The sequence below is a fragment of the Sciurus carolinensis genome, chromosome 11, assembly GCF_902686445.1.
Source record: "Sciurus carolinensis chromosome 11, mSciCar1.2, whole genome shotgun sequence".
Classification (NCBI taxonomy): domain Eukaryota; kingdom Metazoa; phylum Chordata; class Mammalia; order Rodentia; family Sciuridae; genus Sciurus; species Sciurus carolinensis.
In genome coordinates, this window is record NC_062223.1 from 104030117 (window position 1) to 104047024 (window position 16908).

Below are 16908 nucleotides of genomic sequence, written 5' to 3' on the forward strand. Positions count from 1 at the left end.
CAGAATAAAGGACAGCTTGCTGATCTGAGGTTTGCTTCCCATCTCCTGCGTCTGCCTTTTGTGGGTCATGAGCTTACACTTCCTTGAATGTATATTTCTTGATTGGTCTTGAAAGGTTTCTCTTACTTGACCTTGATCTTATCGTCCCTTGAATGTGTTACTACTTTCCTAAATAAACCTCTGTCTATGCCTGTCGGGGTCTTAAACCCCCTTGCCCTTCTCCACCAGCAGCAAGGGAAGGGGACACTCCCCAACAAGGTCAGACTGGGATAGGTAGGGCCGACTGACCGCCCGCTCCCAGCCCTCTGCATGGAGGACAATCAGACGCGTCAGGGAGACCCGTCACAGCAGGAACTCGTTTATTGAGGAAGTTACACAGCTTTTATGTAGGGTGGGGGCTAGGCAGGGACCAATCAGTTTAAAGGTCAGCAAGGCAGGGGGGTTCATGCAGGCAAGAGTCCCATTGGACTATATGGCAAGTACAAGCTGATCACGTTTGCGGAACTGTTGTTAACCAATCCCTGATGGTGGTCCGGTTTATCATCATTAACTATTGAAACCGCCTTTGAGGCCTTGATCCTGCTCACCAGGAAGTAAGGAGTCAGCCTGAGTTAGTTAAAGTGTCATTAGTCCCAACATATGTCTGACTGGAGAGTGTTAAAATTCTTTTCCATCATGGAAGTAAAGAACCCCATTGGTCCTGAGTTGAGTTCCCCCTCTTCTCTGGGAACATCTCAGACCCTTTCTTTGGAGATCCCTCTTCTCCCATGACAAACTCAGGAGGAAGGAATATTGCGCAGAAGAAGAGTCCTAACAGACAGGCCTAATGAGTTTCATCTGTCAGTCTATTTTCTCTAGATCATACCCTTTTGTCCAAACACCTGTCTACATAGCTGTCCATTCCTCATTGAATCTAAGCATAAAAATAGAATGTTTTCCCTAGGACTTTGATTTTTCATTCTAAAGATTCCCATATTATGTAAAACTTTGATTAAGTAAATCCGTTTTGTTTTCTCATGTTACTCTGTCTTTTGTCACAGGGATGTTGTAAGAACCCAGAAAACCATGCCAGACATGGGAAATCACATATAAGAGGGTTTATTAAGCAAACAGAGTGTTTCCCTGCAGGGTAAGAGAGAAAACGAGAGGAAAAGAGAGAGCTTGCGCAAGAAGAGTTTGAAAAGCGAGGAGGAGAGAGAAAGAAAGTGAGTAGGAGAGAAAAAGCATGAGAAAAGATGGCGGGGAAGCTATCCTTAAGCAGTTGAATTCTGCCGGGGCTAACAGGTGACCAATAATGGAGAAGGATACTTGCAAGCTGACTGATGAACCAATAGCTAGCTAGGATGTTCACAGACTGACAAGGAGGCGGGGAAATGACCACAGTGGAAAGGGTGGGGGAGCAGCTTTATATTACATTACAGATGTTAGTCCTGACCCTCATGATAGGTGGGGAAAGGAATCTCAACTTTTTGCCCTTTTATTACTCACTAAGATACAGAACAGTGAAATGGAGATATTTTGACAATTCATTTAATTTTGGATACATTACTATTGTCTTGAAGACAAAGGAATGAGAAGGCCCTTTATATTTTAAATTATTAATAAAATTAGTCCTTTCTAGGAGGTAATGAACTCAGGACTCAGAAATGTGTCTGACGCTCAGGATAGGGTAGAGACTGGAGCAAAAGCAAAATAAAGACCAGAGCTCTAGCCTAGTAGAGTGTAGCATCTGCCCTTGCCCTGACCTTCTGCAGAACTGTATATAGTGTCTGAATATTAAAGGCACCAGAGCACTTAGAGACTGGTTCATTTTATTAATTCAATGAAACTAATCAGGCACCACCATGGTTAACAACTCTTCTTATAAACCCCAGCAGGGAATTTCCTGATCCTAGGCAGAACACAATGGCTGTAAATTTGCACCATGAATTATAAATGATGCAGAAATTCTAAACCAGACTTCAACTGAACAACCAGGAGGCCTAATTGTCAGCAGACCTCTTTCTTCCTCCTGTTCAAGGTCTGGGAACTAATTTCAATTGCTGATTAAAATGGTCATTTCCTCCCCTGTACTTGGGTGCTAATAACAACATTCTTAGAATTCCACAGATTCCATCAAGGGTTAGGAGTGCTGGAACTGTATAATCAGGAAAAGTCTTTCACCCAGTACTGTGGGATGGGAAAGGATGCAGAGGACAAAATAGCAGGTCAGTGTCGCCACGAGGTAATAACCAATACTCTAACACAGGGAGAAAGTTTAGTCCATTTTTTTTTTTTTCATAACACTTATTTTAAATTAAAAGCTGGTAATCTTCAAATAATTTTCTGAGTCTGTGGAATACAATGAAAAGAAAGTGTCAACCCATTAAAAGACTACTGAAGATCTGAGGCTAAGGACAAATGACTTATTCAACTCAGAGTTTTGAATAAATCAACTGCTGGCAACCTCCAAAACTTAGTCTCTGAGTTCTACAGACCCAAGGTCAAACAAAGTACTTTAGTTGGGTTCTCATTGCTTTCTCTCTGTGAAACTATTTCTCACCTCTGAATGAAGTTAAAGTGGTATTTATATTTAAGACCATAGATATCCTTTAGAAACATTGTCTGCCAAATTCATATGTATTTTTACTTGTTATTATCAGAGTAGTAGAAAGAAGATTGGTTTTAAGGTCAGATAACTGGAATTCTAATTTTAGCATCTAACCAACATGTTTTGCAAATCTCTGTGAGACTGGGCAAGTGACCTAACTTCCATGCATCTCATTTCTTCCTGCATAAAATGAATGAAATATATTAGATGATGTCTGGATTTACTCTAGTTGTAACACTCTTTTAGAAAATTAAATATAAATTCTATCAGAAAAAAAGGAAGTAGGCTTACTGGATTATATTTACCTGTTTAAAAAAATCAAATGTCCCATACATACATAAAGAAAAAATAATATAATGATGAAACATTTATAAAAATACCACAACAGGAGACTGGACGGTGATGGTAGAAACTACAAGTGACAGGTTCAAAGGGGGTGCCATGAGAAATCTAAATGTTTAGCTTTTTGCTAGAGTTTAGATCTGAAATGTCCCCCAGAGGCCAATGGAGTAAGACTTAGTCTCCAGTGTGGTGCTATTGGGAAGTGGTAGAACCTTTAAGAGTGGAGCACAATGGGAGGTTTTATATCATCAGGGTGTGTGCAGGGAACTGTGGGACCCTGATCTCTTCATCCCCGTTTTTGTTCCTGACCATGAGGTAGACAGAAACTGTGCTCTACCATATACTCCTTCCATGATGTGCTGCCATGGACCCAAAGCAATGGGGCTAATTGTTTATGTGCAGAAACTTCCAGAACTCTGAGCCCAAACAACCCTTTTTTATTTATAAGTTGATGTATCTCAGGTGCTTGTTACCGTAATGGAAAGCTAACCCACTATTATGTATGTCTTAAATGATAATTTATACATGTCTTGGAGATGAAATTCTATAGTGAGGATTTTTTGTGTGTAGGTTCTCTAATATTACAAAAATCTTTTTTTTTTTTTTTTTTTTGATACTAGGATACTGGGGATTGAACCCAAGGGCACGTTACCTCTGAGATCCATCCCCCAGTCCTTTATATTTTTAATTTTGAGATAGGGTCTGGCTAAATTGCTGAGGTTCTAAATTCCTGAGGCTGATTTTGAACTTGCAATCTTTCTGCCTCAGTATCCCAGATCACTCAGATTATAGGCATGCAAAGTCTTAATAATTAAACAGAGGAGAAATTTAAAATGGAATTAGAGCTAGAATAAATATCAGGAATACTATTGTGCTTGATCATATATTTTCTTTTCTTAACCATATTTCTTTTCTACTGCAAGTTGTACAACCATCTAGTTTTTAAAAACAATTAGAAAATTACTAATGCTACTGAGTACAACTGTCTGTGAAAGATTGTGCTAAAAGCTTTATACAATTTCATACATGGAATCCCTTTAATAATTCTATAAAATAACTATCAGAATCACCAGCACTTAACAGAGGGAGAAACTGAGAATTTTAAGTCCTTTAAGGTAATTTGCCAAGGAACACACACTACATATCCAGTAAGTACCAGGGATAGAATTCAAATGCAGGTTTGACTGTGCCTAGAGTCAGAGTTCTTGCCCACACTATTTCCTGTGACTGTATTTCCCATTTTCGCTTCCTCATCCCTACACAATCGTGGATGTCATGATGACAAGTGATTCAACTGGGAAAGGGAGCAGTGCTAGGTATCACTTACTACAAAGTCCTTAAGAGAACCTCATAAATATTTGTTGGCTGATATGTGTGAATTGACTTCAGTACGAAATAAGTCCTAGGGAAAACTACTGAATAGAATTTTACTGGTGATTTATTCTAATATAAAATCACATAATGATCAACCAGTGGATGAGGAAGCTCAGGGTACACATCTAGAAGACAACTGTAAGAGACTAGAATATGCCACCCTAAAATATACCTCTTTAGCATATTATTTTGAACTGGGTATTTTGAGAAAGTACAGAGATAGAATCTCTGAAAGGTTACTGTTTTGTAAAAGAAATCTACATCCATAAAGGAAATTTTCATTAGTGAAGACTTCTGTACCTGGAAATGGCATACTCTGAGACAATTTCTATGGCCTGAGAGATTTTTGCCTGCATAACAAGTCGCCCATTATTTACCATACATTTTCCCCACCATCCCATAATTTGTCTCTATCACCTATCAGAAGTCACAAGTCCCTATTCCTTTCTGTAGTATAGGATGATATTCTGAATTATCATACTGTATGCCATACATTTATACAATTAAAATAATAATAAAAAGACTCAGTTATCTGACTGCTTCTTGGAGTCTTATGTTTTTGTGGGAATCCTATGGCATACATACATAAATAAAATAAGGTCTTTTTCTTATGAAATCTGTCTTGTATCAATTTGGTTTATAGACAGGTCAAAAAAAACTGGAAAGATAGAAGGAAACAACTTTTTCTTTCCCTACATGGGCTTCAGTCCTACTTGCCGGTATAAGTCTGCCAAAGTGGATATTTGCATTAAATTGTTCACCATCTACCTTTTTGAAGTAGTCGTCTGACATCTAGTTCATGAAGTACCTCTCACCTTTATTGCACTAATGCCTCAGTGAGTTTCTGTCAGCTCTGGCCAGACCTCTTCAGTTCTTTAAAACCCTGTAGAACTTATGGTCCATTTGAGGGACACATATTACATACGGCTCTGTACAAGTGTGTTTATAGTCACTGTATGCTCTTATTTCCCAGTCTAATGAAATTCCTGTGATGGTAAGAGCACATTTTCAGCTCTATAAACTACCAAATTTTGACTTACACTAGGTTCTCAATAAATATTTGATGATAGTAATAATCCTATGGGAATCAAATCCAGTTATTGCTTTCTTCTACTTTATCTTGAAACAAAGAGGGAAGTTCAGGTGAAAACTGACCTACCCCTGAAATAGGAATCAAAACCCAGTATACAATTAACGTCCTAAGCGTTGCTATTTGGAGATAATCAAAACAAGGAGTTCTATGTGGCCCCAATCTGCAGATAAAGAGTCCCTTTTCACACCTAAGCAGATGGTTGTCCTACCTTTACTTTGATTATTTCTCTTATGACGTTAAGCAATTCTGGAAGGTCATAAACAAAATAATCTATTACAAACACAATTAGCTTATATAATCACCAAAGTGCATTAGGTGCTTCTGATACTGCCATTTACAGGTGACGAGTTCTGCTTCCTCTAATGTTGAAGTTTGAACACTAGAGAAGCACGGCAAGGCAAGCATATTCAGCAGGTTTTATTTAAAAGTAGTAATAATACAGACTTCTCCCAGCAGGGAGAAGGGGGCCATGGTTGATGTTCTAGAATCCCAAGAAGTGATGCACCCTATATCTTTTATAGGTTAAGGTCTCTTTTGTTCTCCAGTTCTCTCCCCACTTATCTCTCCTTCCTGCTTACTTGACTAGGCCCAGTTTTGTAGGTGAGGTATAAAAAGTGAGAAGCGGATGGGGCAGGGGGAGGGCCAGGCAAGGGCTCAAGGGGCATTAATTAGCAGCTCTGATAAGGTCAGGTAAATTTGGTAATCAATGGGCTCCAGAGATCCTTGACATTCCATTCTCCCAGGGGCAGTCTCCAACTTCCAGAGGCAGATGTTTTCATGGCCTCCATTTCCTTGATTTGACCCAATCCCCTATTTCTACACTAACTGCCTATCCCCAATTCTGGCTTCACTATGAGGGGAGGGAAACAAGTCATTCTTTCATTTACTCATTGATTTATTTAATCCGTACTTATTGACCAATCATACATTCAAATATCATATCATATGTGAGTTACTGAGATGGAAGTTTAATGCTGTATTTTAATGTGCTCACTGACAGGAGGCACGTAAACGCTGTACGTAATAAGTATTTGACAGCTGTGAACAGATGAACAGGATACAATGAGAAAACAGCCAATGGGAACCAACATTGACCCGAGCTTCAGAAACTTTTGATGGAATTGTTAAAAGGGCAATAAAAGACAAAGAGTATTCCTATCAGAATAATATAAATAAAATTTGTTCTTCAACATTCATGCAGTTTAATACTGTATGTTCACAGATGCTTGAAATCAAATTCGAACTGCTGAGGAGTTAGTAAGGCACAGAGACACTGAATATTTTCTAACTATTCTTGCAACAGGGGTGGAAACTTGAATCAGAGAAGTTTGGCAGGTACACAAGGTCTCACAATGAGTCATTAGTAAAAACAAGGTCAGAAATCTGGTTCAGCTTGTTAGGCCTATCATTGTTCTGGGGAAGTAAAAGATGATTCATTTCTCACCATTATTTTCGTATGTGTGATACCGTCTTTCATGTTTAAATTAGGGGCCCCTTTTAGTGGGTGGGTAGTGTAACAAGGATCTAGAGGCTACTTTTGGTAAAAACAATGACTTTTCACTTGAGTTTGCAAATGTAAAAAATGCAGCATCTCTTCCTCCATATTGCATCTGCCTCCTTTGCTCTGGATAAGGTACACTGGATTCCAGGAACAACAGCATGATAGATAAACATCTTATGAGTTGAAACTATCCCCCAGCTAACAGTAACTTTCTTTTTCTTTTTTCTTTCTTTCTTTCTTCCTTTCTTTCTTTCTTTCTTCCTTTCTTTTTTTTTTTTAATAATCTGACAAGACCCTACCTGACCAATCCTGAGACGATCAATTTGGTTAGACCACAGTTTGGGAGACTACTTAACTATGCATTGTTCTGGTCCCCATGTCTGCTTAATCTGGAAGCTCATGTCAGTACTCTTGAAGACAAGGCTGGAAATGAGCTCCCTTTGTCTTCCTCATATAACTGTACTGATTAAAGTTCCATTCCTGCTTTTCACCTTTACTTTTTATCTTTGGATTTTGGGGTGAGTGGCCAGAGTTTGATTTATTGGGAACCCCCCAGAATAAGGCCTCTGACCTAGGACTCCATAACAATAGCACTGGTGGGAATGGATTGTTTAAGTGTAAAAGATGAAGTCCACATACATTTCACATGTTGTTTGTGCCTTTAGATCTTTGACATTTAAATAAGTTTCCCATAAACCACCATTTGAGGATAGAATCCTCCCTCCCCCAGTATTTGAAAAATTTTAAAGTGCTCATAGCCTCATGGTTACCTATGGCCCTGCACATCTGTTTCTGATGAAGTAGGAACATTTTTGGGTTATACCAGCATTGTGCTTGTCCTGGCTTTATTTTGTATTGCATTGAGCCAAAATATGAAATTCAGATCTTTCTTCAATTTCAACTTAAAAATTAAAAATGTAGCTATTTGCAAGAGCTTTAGATAAAGCTGACTATGTTGAGAATTTTGACAGAGGAGGGGTTTACTTCTCAGCAACATAAGCAACTACATATTGAACATTAGACATTTCCTTTTCATAAAACTCCATCGGCTTCTTTGCTGTTGGAAATGTTAATCCCCACCTTGAAATCCTGAAGCCCCTGTTCTTTTCCTAAGTGAGTACATATCAGTGCATGCAGGCCTATACTCAACTATTGCACCTGCATCTCTTTATCTGAGGGTTTTCTCTGATCAACTCCACCCATCTGACCATCCACATTTTAAGCCCAAAGTACAAAGTACTCTTCAAAAGATCCTCAACTGATGATTGATGGATAGCTGTTAGGGTTTGGATTTTAAAGGTCCCCAAAAGGTCCATATGCTAAAGGCTTGTGAAACCTTTAGCACCTGGTAGGTCATTGGGGGTTGCTATTGAAGGGAACATTGAGATCCTGTCCCCTTCCTCTTCCTCCTCTTTGCTTCCTAGTCACTGTGAGATAAGCAGCTTTGTTCCACGTGTGTTCTCTGCCATGATGTTCTGCCTCACCACAGGCCCCAAAACAATGGAGTCAACGGACTATGGACTGGAACCTCTGAAACTGAGAACCAAAATAAACACTTTCTTCTTTTAAGTAGTTAATCTCAGGTAGTTTGTCACAATGACACAATGCTAACAAAAAAACCTATTTATAAATATTCCAGGTCCCTCACCTCTTAGGCGTTGACTGAGTGTGTGTTCTGCAAGGGATCTTACAGTTTCCTAGCATGATTAAGTTATAATAACATGTAGTTCAGTGGTTTCCTTCCCTTCTTTTCAACCTACTCCTGTGATAGTTTTTTATGAGTACAGCTCTCAAATTAGCCATTTGTTCCTAAATCTTTGTTTCAGGGTTTGCCTTCCACAGAATCCAAAATGAGACACAAATGTATGTAAGTTATTTTCCCAAATATGTTTTTTTACTCCCTAAAAGTAATTCTGGTGCAATGGTTAAAATAAAATACTTCTTCTGTCCCCTGCTGTATGTACAATTTTCAGGAAGTTTTCTGATAGAATTGACTTGCTATTTGGGGGGAAGGGGTTGAAATGGCAATGTCTCTGGAAGTATCAGGTAACCAAGGCATGTTAATTTGTCCTGATCTTCTCACCAAGATAACCTTTTATTTAGAGCATTACACTTCTTATGCTGGGGAACCACACATCTGACAAGGTTGAAAATATTCCTAAGAACATACCCTAGTCTGTGCTTCTCAAAAAGTCCATTTTAATTCCAAGGGGGCTTTGAGAATCACAACTCTTCTCAGCTTTATAATAGTTTATGAAATAGTAATTCAGCATTTACTTTGTGCTTAACATTATTTGAGACCTATTAGGTTCTCTGCAGGTGTTCACATCCTGAAGCAGCGAAGTCTTGAGTCAGATGTACGGATTCAGTGGTGAAGGCTGTAGGGAAGGATTCTTAAGCACATTGGTAGCAGATGTTTGGTCTCCTCATGAACCAAATACTTAACAATGGCTTTGCTTGGTTGAAAGAAAAACATGAAGGCCTTTTAGGGGAAGGATGTTACCATTTCTGGATTCTCCCAGACACTTCTAAAATTTCTTTGGAAAACTTTTGTGCTCTTTGTGTATTGAAGTCAAAATTCAAGTCTCAATCAAGAATACTGTAGAATGTAAGAGACAGGAAAGACTTAGGGATCATATAGTTCATTTAATGAGAAACTTAAAAGTAAATGTAATATCACAAGGTCATGTAGCAAAAATCATCCAGATCAATTAGTGTCACCTTTCATGTAAAGAACTTGCATGTATAAGAAAAGTGTGGGTGCATACACACACATTCACACATGCACACCACACACACAAACACACACATTGGAAAAAATGAAGCACCACATTTAATTAAGTTTCCTTCAATTTTTCTAGGGAAAAGAAATTGAACAATTTGAAATATTGTACATTTGAACCTTTTAAAATATTATGGGACCAGCACATGACACAGTAGAATTGAATTTAGAATAGTAACTTAGATTGTTCACAAAGCCCACAGATTACTCTTTTTAGGAGGACAACTGCAAGATTGCCTTTATGTGGAACAAGATACTGATTTGTATCTCTGGTTTTTCAAGAAATTTATTTATCTCACTACTTTTAGAAAATTTTCCATTGTAGAATCTATGAAAGAGAATATAAAACTCTTCTAGATTTTCTCCTTTGCCGTTAATTTAAAAGAGAGAAAGAATGCAGTGAAATTTGCAATTAAAACTATTGCATTTGGAAGTGCAGGGATTAACTCAAGTTGCGTTCAGAGGGAAGCGTTTTCAAGCTTTGGAGTAGGAGAAATAATTGCATTCCGAGATACTTGTAAAGTCGTGTATTGATGGTAGCATGAGATCTCTTGATATAGATTCACCTACTTGAGCAACTGGCATTTGATTTAAAAATGTGATGAAACATTGACCTAAGAAATGCAGGAAGAAATATGGAACAGAAGGAATGGTATGATAGTGCTTTTAAAAAGGGATTGGGGAGTTGGGGAGAAGTAAAAGCTTTTTCTTCATTTATGAAGCAAGAGTTAGAGCTTTTTAAGGTGACCCAAAAGTTTTTGTATTAAATCACTTGAATGATATACCTAAGTCTAGAAAAGCTTCCTTTCAGAAGGTTTACAGTATGAATCCAAATGGGATGGAAGTGATTGACTGATTGTACACTAAATGAAAGATATATGTGTAAGTCTGGTTGTAGAGAAGAATATACTAATGAAGTACCTGAATTTGGCAGAGCAGAGTCAGCATTTGTTTACCTAGAAGAAATTGTGAGTGATGACTTAAAAGGTTTTGCTTGCAGGTTTGAAGTGTTAGCAGTTTAATAAATCACATTCCCACAAATAAGAATTGTTTTTGAGTAATCAAGTGGTAAAGTTCATACTACCAAGTGGAGGTCAATCAATGGAGACAGAATATAAATACCTCCAAAAGTAGAATCAGCTTTATTTTTCTTTTGATTTTCACTAAGCTATACCTACACAAGTAGGCAGTTCCCATTTTGCTGAATCCATTTCACAGTTATTGAGTGTCAACTACATTCTAGGCTCTGTGCTAGACTAAGGCTATAAAAGAGCTTACGTCTAGTATCAGAGGGCATTAAAGTAAAATAATAAATTAGATGTAGTGAAAAAGGGCAACATGAGAGTACAGTCGTAAAACTAGAAAGGGTATTAGCCAAAGAATGATCTGGGCAGGTGAATGAGAAAAACTTTCATAGAGGAGAAAATGATTAGTTTCTTGAAGGAATAGTAGGACATCACTAGGTGAGTGAGTAATGTCAGGGTAAGTCTGGCAAAAAGAACAGTCTGTGTAAAGACTGTGGCATGATGTAGTATCCCACAGGTAGGGAATTACAAGAAATTACCAAAGAGAAGACGCAGGAGAGTGGTTAGGGAAGTGACTTTGGCAAGAGATACAAGTGGAGAGTTTGGTAAGCCAGAGGATGGAATTCCCTTGGTAGATGAAGCTTGCTATTGAAGTCTAAGTGACCAGCTTCCCTTGTTGCTGCCTGTGGAAGTCTCAATACAATTATATGCTTTCTATGGCATTCTGTGCTCTGATGGGTCATTTAAGAATTTGGAGTTGTCAGTCTGTTTAAAAACTGTAGTCAGATGGGAGAAAGAATAGAGTGATGGACTCTGACATATGGAACCCTTGAAAGAGCTCGAACATGCATAGCAAACACTTCTTACGTCAAAAAGATGATAGTGGATCATGCCAGAATCTAGAAGACTGAGGTGACATTAGGTAAAAATGTATGTTCTGGTAATGTATGATGTAATATAAATTTATTTCTCCAAGTTACTTGGAAACTTTATCCTTGGAAAGCTTAAGGTGGTTGTAAGAGAGTTGAATAGTGTTCCCTCAAATTAATGAACCTGGAACCTTAGACTATGACTTAGTCCATTTTCTGTTGCTATAACTGAGTACCATAGACTGAGTAATTTATGAATAATAAATGTTTATTTGGCTCGTGGTTCTGAAGGCTAAAAAGATCAAGATCAGGCAACCATATCTGGTGAGGTCTTTCTTGCTGGTGGGAACTCTCTGTAGGGTTCCATGGTGGCACAGAGCAAGTTTGTTTACTTGACTTTCTCTTTTTCTCATACAGCTACTAATATAATCATGGGAGACCCATTGTCATAGCCTCATCTAATCCCAATTCCCCCCAAATGGCCCATCTTCAAATACCATTAACATATGAATTTGGGAATTAAGTTTCTAACATATGAATTCCAGGGACACACCCAAACTATAGCAGTGACATTTAGAAATACGGTTCTTTATAGTTCTCTTTAGTTAAGATGAAGTTACTGCATTAGAGTAGGCCCTAAGTCCAGTCGCTGGTGTCTTTATAGGAAGAGAGGCACACAGAGAGAACAGAGAGAACAGAGAGAAGAACCTATGTGAAGATGAAGGCAGAGATTGTAGAGAAAGTAGCTATGAACCAAGGAATGCCAAGGACAGCTAACCACCAATTTTTTCCCTCAGAGTGTCTGGAGGGATCCAACACTGCCAACAGTTTAATTTTGAACTTTTAGCTTTCAGAACTATGAAGGTATAAATTTCTGCTGTTTTAAGCCACCAAGTAATGGTAATATGTTATGGAAGCCTTAGGAAACAAAAAGAATGATAGAAATTTTAACAAATTGAGAAGTTTAATAATTATTCATCAGACAACCTAGTGGATTTGACATTTTATCAGTTCTGCATGGGATTTTGTCATACTACATAAATTATGATTCAACTTCTGAATACTAGTATTAGGAGGGGTAAGGCTTGGAAAAATGTTTCCAGTTTGAGCCAACAAGGTTTAGGTATTATTGAGTTCTGTTTTTAGTATATCACAGTTTGATAGCCTAAACAACATACACACTGATAACCACTAAAAATGATGGATAATATACACATTGATGAACTACCAAATTATAAAGAACCCTGAGATTACAATGAAGTAAGCTTGGAGCTACTGAAAGGTCAGATAGTTCTGAAGCCAGCATTTTCCCTGATGGCATCTGCCAAGTCTTTGTGATCTTCACTTTCCAACTACACAGGGCATGGGGTATGGTCGGGGGGGCTGGGGCTGGAGATAACATATAGAGCCCAGTCGAGATGATGGGTCTAAACACAAAGCCCCTACTAACACTGGGACTTCAAAGGACAAGAACCACAAGGCAAACATGAAAAATAACTTTGGAATAACTTATTTGTCTCCATCTTGGTCTTGAGCAAAAGTAAAACAAAAACAACAACAACAAAACAAAATCTTTCATGAAATGCTTAGCTGTGGGCCTGCTTTCTGGCCTGTTTATAGCATAAGTTGACATTTGTAGCAGTTTAAAAAAATTCAAGCCAATATTTAACTTTAAAGTGACTCCAGGCTGAGGTAACTACATCTAAACAAACACTATATAAACATAATCATGGAGTCTTGTGGACCTAAACGAAGATAGAATCCAAACACAGAAATATCCATGTATATGTTGGGAGAGAGGTGATTATGATCAGAGTCAACATTGATTCATGTTAGACTTGATCTTTTATGCCTACTAAAATTTCTTGGATAACCACTAAAAGCCTATAAAAGCACTTATACTAATTCCACATGATTTAGGGACAAAGGGAATGAGTTAAACAAAATCCTCAATTAATAGAAGTCAAAAGAAATGGAGTCAGAAAAAACAGCACATATAGTATGAGAAGGTAAGAATAATTTAAAGAATCTTACAAAACATAATATACGAAAAGAACTAAGCTGTTTATTTAAAACAACTAAGCTACTAAATGCAATGTGGTATCCCAAATTAGATTCTGGAACAGAAGAAGAATATTGATAGAAGGACTGGTAAAATCTTAATGAAATCTATAGTTCAGTTAATAGTTCCTATTAATGTTGGTTTCTCAGTTTGACAAATGCACCGTGGTTATATATGAAGGAAGCTGGGTAAAGAGTGTATAGGAACTTTACTGTACTCTTATCTTTTCTGTAAATCTAAAATTCTTAGTAAAAATTTGTTTAAAAAGGTCAATGATAATCTAATGGATTTTTAAAAAATTCTAGATCTGTTTACAAGAAACATAATTAAAGTTAAAAGAATCACCTGTAATCTCAGCAGCTCCAGAGGCTGAGGTAGGAGGCTTGCAAGTTCAAAGCTAGCCTCAGCAACTTAGGAAGGTCCTAAGCAATTTAGTGAAACCCTGTCTCAAAAAAACCCCCCAAAAACCAAAAAACAAAAAACTCAAACAATCAAACAAACAAAAGGGTGTGATTGAAGATTGGATAGGTGAAGATTGCTGGTATCATGGAAATTTAATCAAATGTTTGAGGCAGTGAAAAATACCCTGGATTCAATCCCTGGTACCCAAACAAACAAACAAACAAACAAAAATTAAAAAAAAAATCACAATGTTTGACGGTAAGAGAATGGAAATTTCTACATCAAGTAAGCAAATCCCAGTAAACAAATATGGTGTCGCTGTCATACTATATCAGACAAAAAGAATGTAAAGCCGAAAGCATACTAGAAATAAAGATTATCACTCCATCTGACAAAATAATTTTCAAGGCAAATTAAATAATTTAAAGCCTAAGTATATAATAGCAGAGCTTCAAAATATATAAATAAAATGTCAACAGACTATCAGGAGGAATGAAGATGGATATCATCACCATAGTGGGATATTTTAACAATTCCTCTCATCACTAGATAGATCAGGCAGACAACAGTCAGAACAAATATATTGATAATCTGGTCAATTCAATAACAACCTTGGTCTAATGATCTGCTTTGCATAAGACATTGTGTTCCACAATTGGTGAACACATGAGTATTTTAGAAATTTTGAAATATTTGAGGTTGTTCTAATGACCTATTATTGATTTCTAACTTAATTGTATTATGGTTTAAAAATAATGAGTCCTTTGAAACTTATCAAGTTCCTTTATGGCTTAGCACAAAGTCCGTTTTCATAATTGTTCTGTGTAAACTTGAACAGAATGTATAGGATATTTATACCCAGCTATGAGGGAAATTTATAGTTAGAAACTTCTATTAGAAACAAAGGATGAATGTTAATGTGCTCACAACCATTTAAAGGAGTTAGAAAAAGAACAGTAGAATAAGAAGGTAGACTTTTTTCTTTCCTTGAATGTCAGTGATCAGAGGAGCCCTATAATTCTTAGGTATAATGTCATAAAAGAAAAAATAATCTGAAAGTATATGAGGGTAATATGACTTGAAAAAATATCTCTTAATAAGCAGTGGGGGTTTAGACAGTATTAACTTTTAAAGTTTTAAGGACACAAGGGGTTGGGACAAGACTATGCTAGAGGTTGGGGCAAAGGATCTCTTTAAAGAATTGAGATTTAATACCTTGGATGTAGCTCAGTGCTCCTGGGTTCAATCCCCAGGACAAAACAAACAAACAAAGAAACAAACTGAGTTCTCACAGCAGAAGTGGGACTAATCTCATCTAAGGACCTTTCTTATACAACTCTGGAAGAGATAGTTCTCAGGTTGAGAGATTTGTTTCACCATTTCTGGTTTCAGTAAAGTTGGAGGCAGAGTTCTGAGAAAGTCTTGTTGAACAGGAACAAAGGAGAGTCAGTCAACACCAACCTCCCTCCTCAGCAATAAACCCCCTTTTGCCTTTTACTATAAATTCGTGAGTCTAAAATGCTTTTCTCATTAATCCCATGTTAGGGAGATGAGGATGAAAATGAATTGATCAATCAGGACTTTGTTTCCTAGCAGCTGATTATAATCATCTGGATACATATGCCTGATTGAAATTGTTCATGATTGAAGATTGGATAGGTGAAGACTGCTGGTATCATGGAAATTTAATCAAATGTTTGAGGCAGTGAAAAATACCCTGGACTGGAGACAGAGGACTCCAGTTTTTGTCTCCAGTTTGATAACGAGGTATGAGATTTGGAGTATTTATCATCTCTGCCTCCACTTCACTCTTCTGAAGATGAAGGGGTGGGTGTATAATCTATTAGACCCTTTGAACAGCCCAACCTCTCCACTTATCTTCCCTAGAGAGTGCACAGGACCTCCCTGAGCTTGGGTATTGGGTGGTTGGACAACCAGATGGCAGCTGTGATAATAATAGCAGTAAAAATAGCTAATATTCATTGATTCTTTGCAGTCCAAACACTGCGCAAGCCTTACCTTATGTAGTACTCACAGAACCCCATGAGGGAATGATATTCTCGTCCTCATTTTATAGTCAGAACTTGAAGTGAAAGGAAGTTAAGTGATTTGACCAAGATCGCACAACTCAGGTAGGATGAGGGGGTGACAAACTTCATCTCTTCTATAATTCAGTTTCAGACAGGTCCATGACAAGGCAACTGTATTGCACATCTCCAAGGGCACTATCAACATGCTCAAAGAGTACTTTGTGAATGGTGTGCTTAGCAGTTGTTCACCATGGGGCCCTGGACCCAGGTAAAGCAAGACAGCAAGACGTCATTCCCCTACCCTTCCAGAATTCCTTGCTCCTTTCCTCCTACTGCTGGGATCAGATCTAAACCATTTTATAATCTGAGGTGTTAGGAGGAAATCAGCACTTAAAAGAAGAAATTTTTGATATGCTTAATATAAAATGAAAGTATTCTAAATTTAAACTTCATTTATCCTGGGATGGGGGTAGCTTGGTTATAGAGTACTTGTTTAGTGTGTGAGAGGCCCTGTGTTCAATCCCCAGAACTGAAAAAAAAAAAAAAAAAAAAAAAAAAAAAAAAAAGGAGAAATCATGCAGAAAACAGGTTGAACATAGGGCTCAATATCAAGTGAATGCTGAATAAATGAATGTAGCCTTAATTATATATAATTACGTGGGCATGGTGCACACCTGTAATCTCAGCTCTTAGGGAGGCTGAGACAAGAGGATACAAGTTGGAGGCCAGCCTGGGCAACTTAGCAGGACTTAAAAAATAAAAAGGACTGGGGATGTAACTCAGTGGCAGAGCATCCCAGAGCATCCCTGGGTTCAATCCCCAGTACCAGAAAACAAAC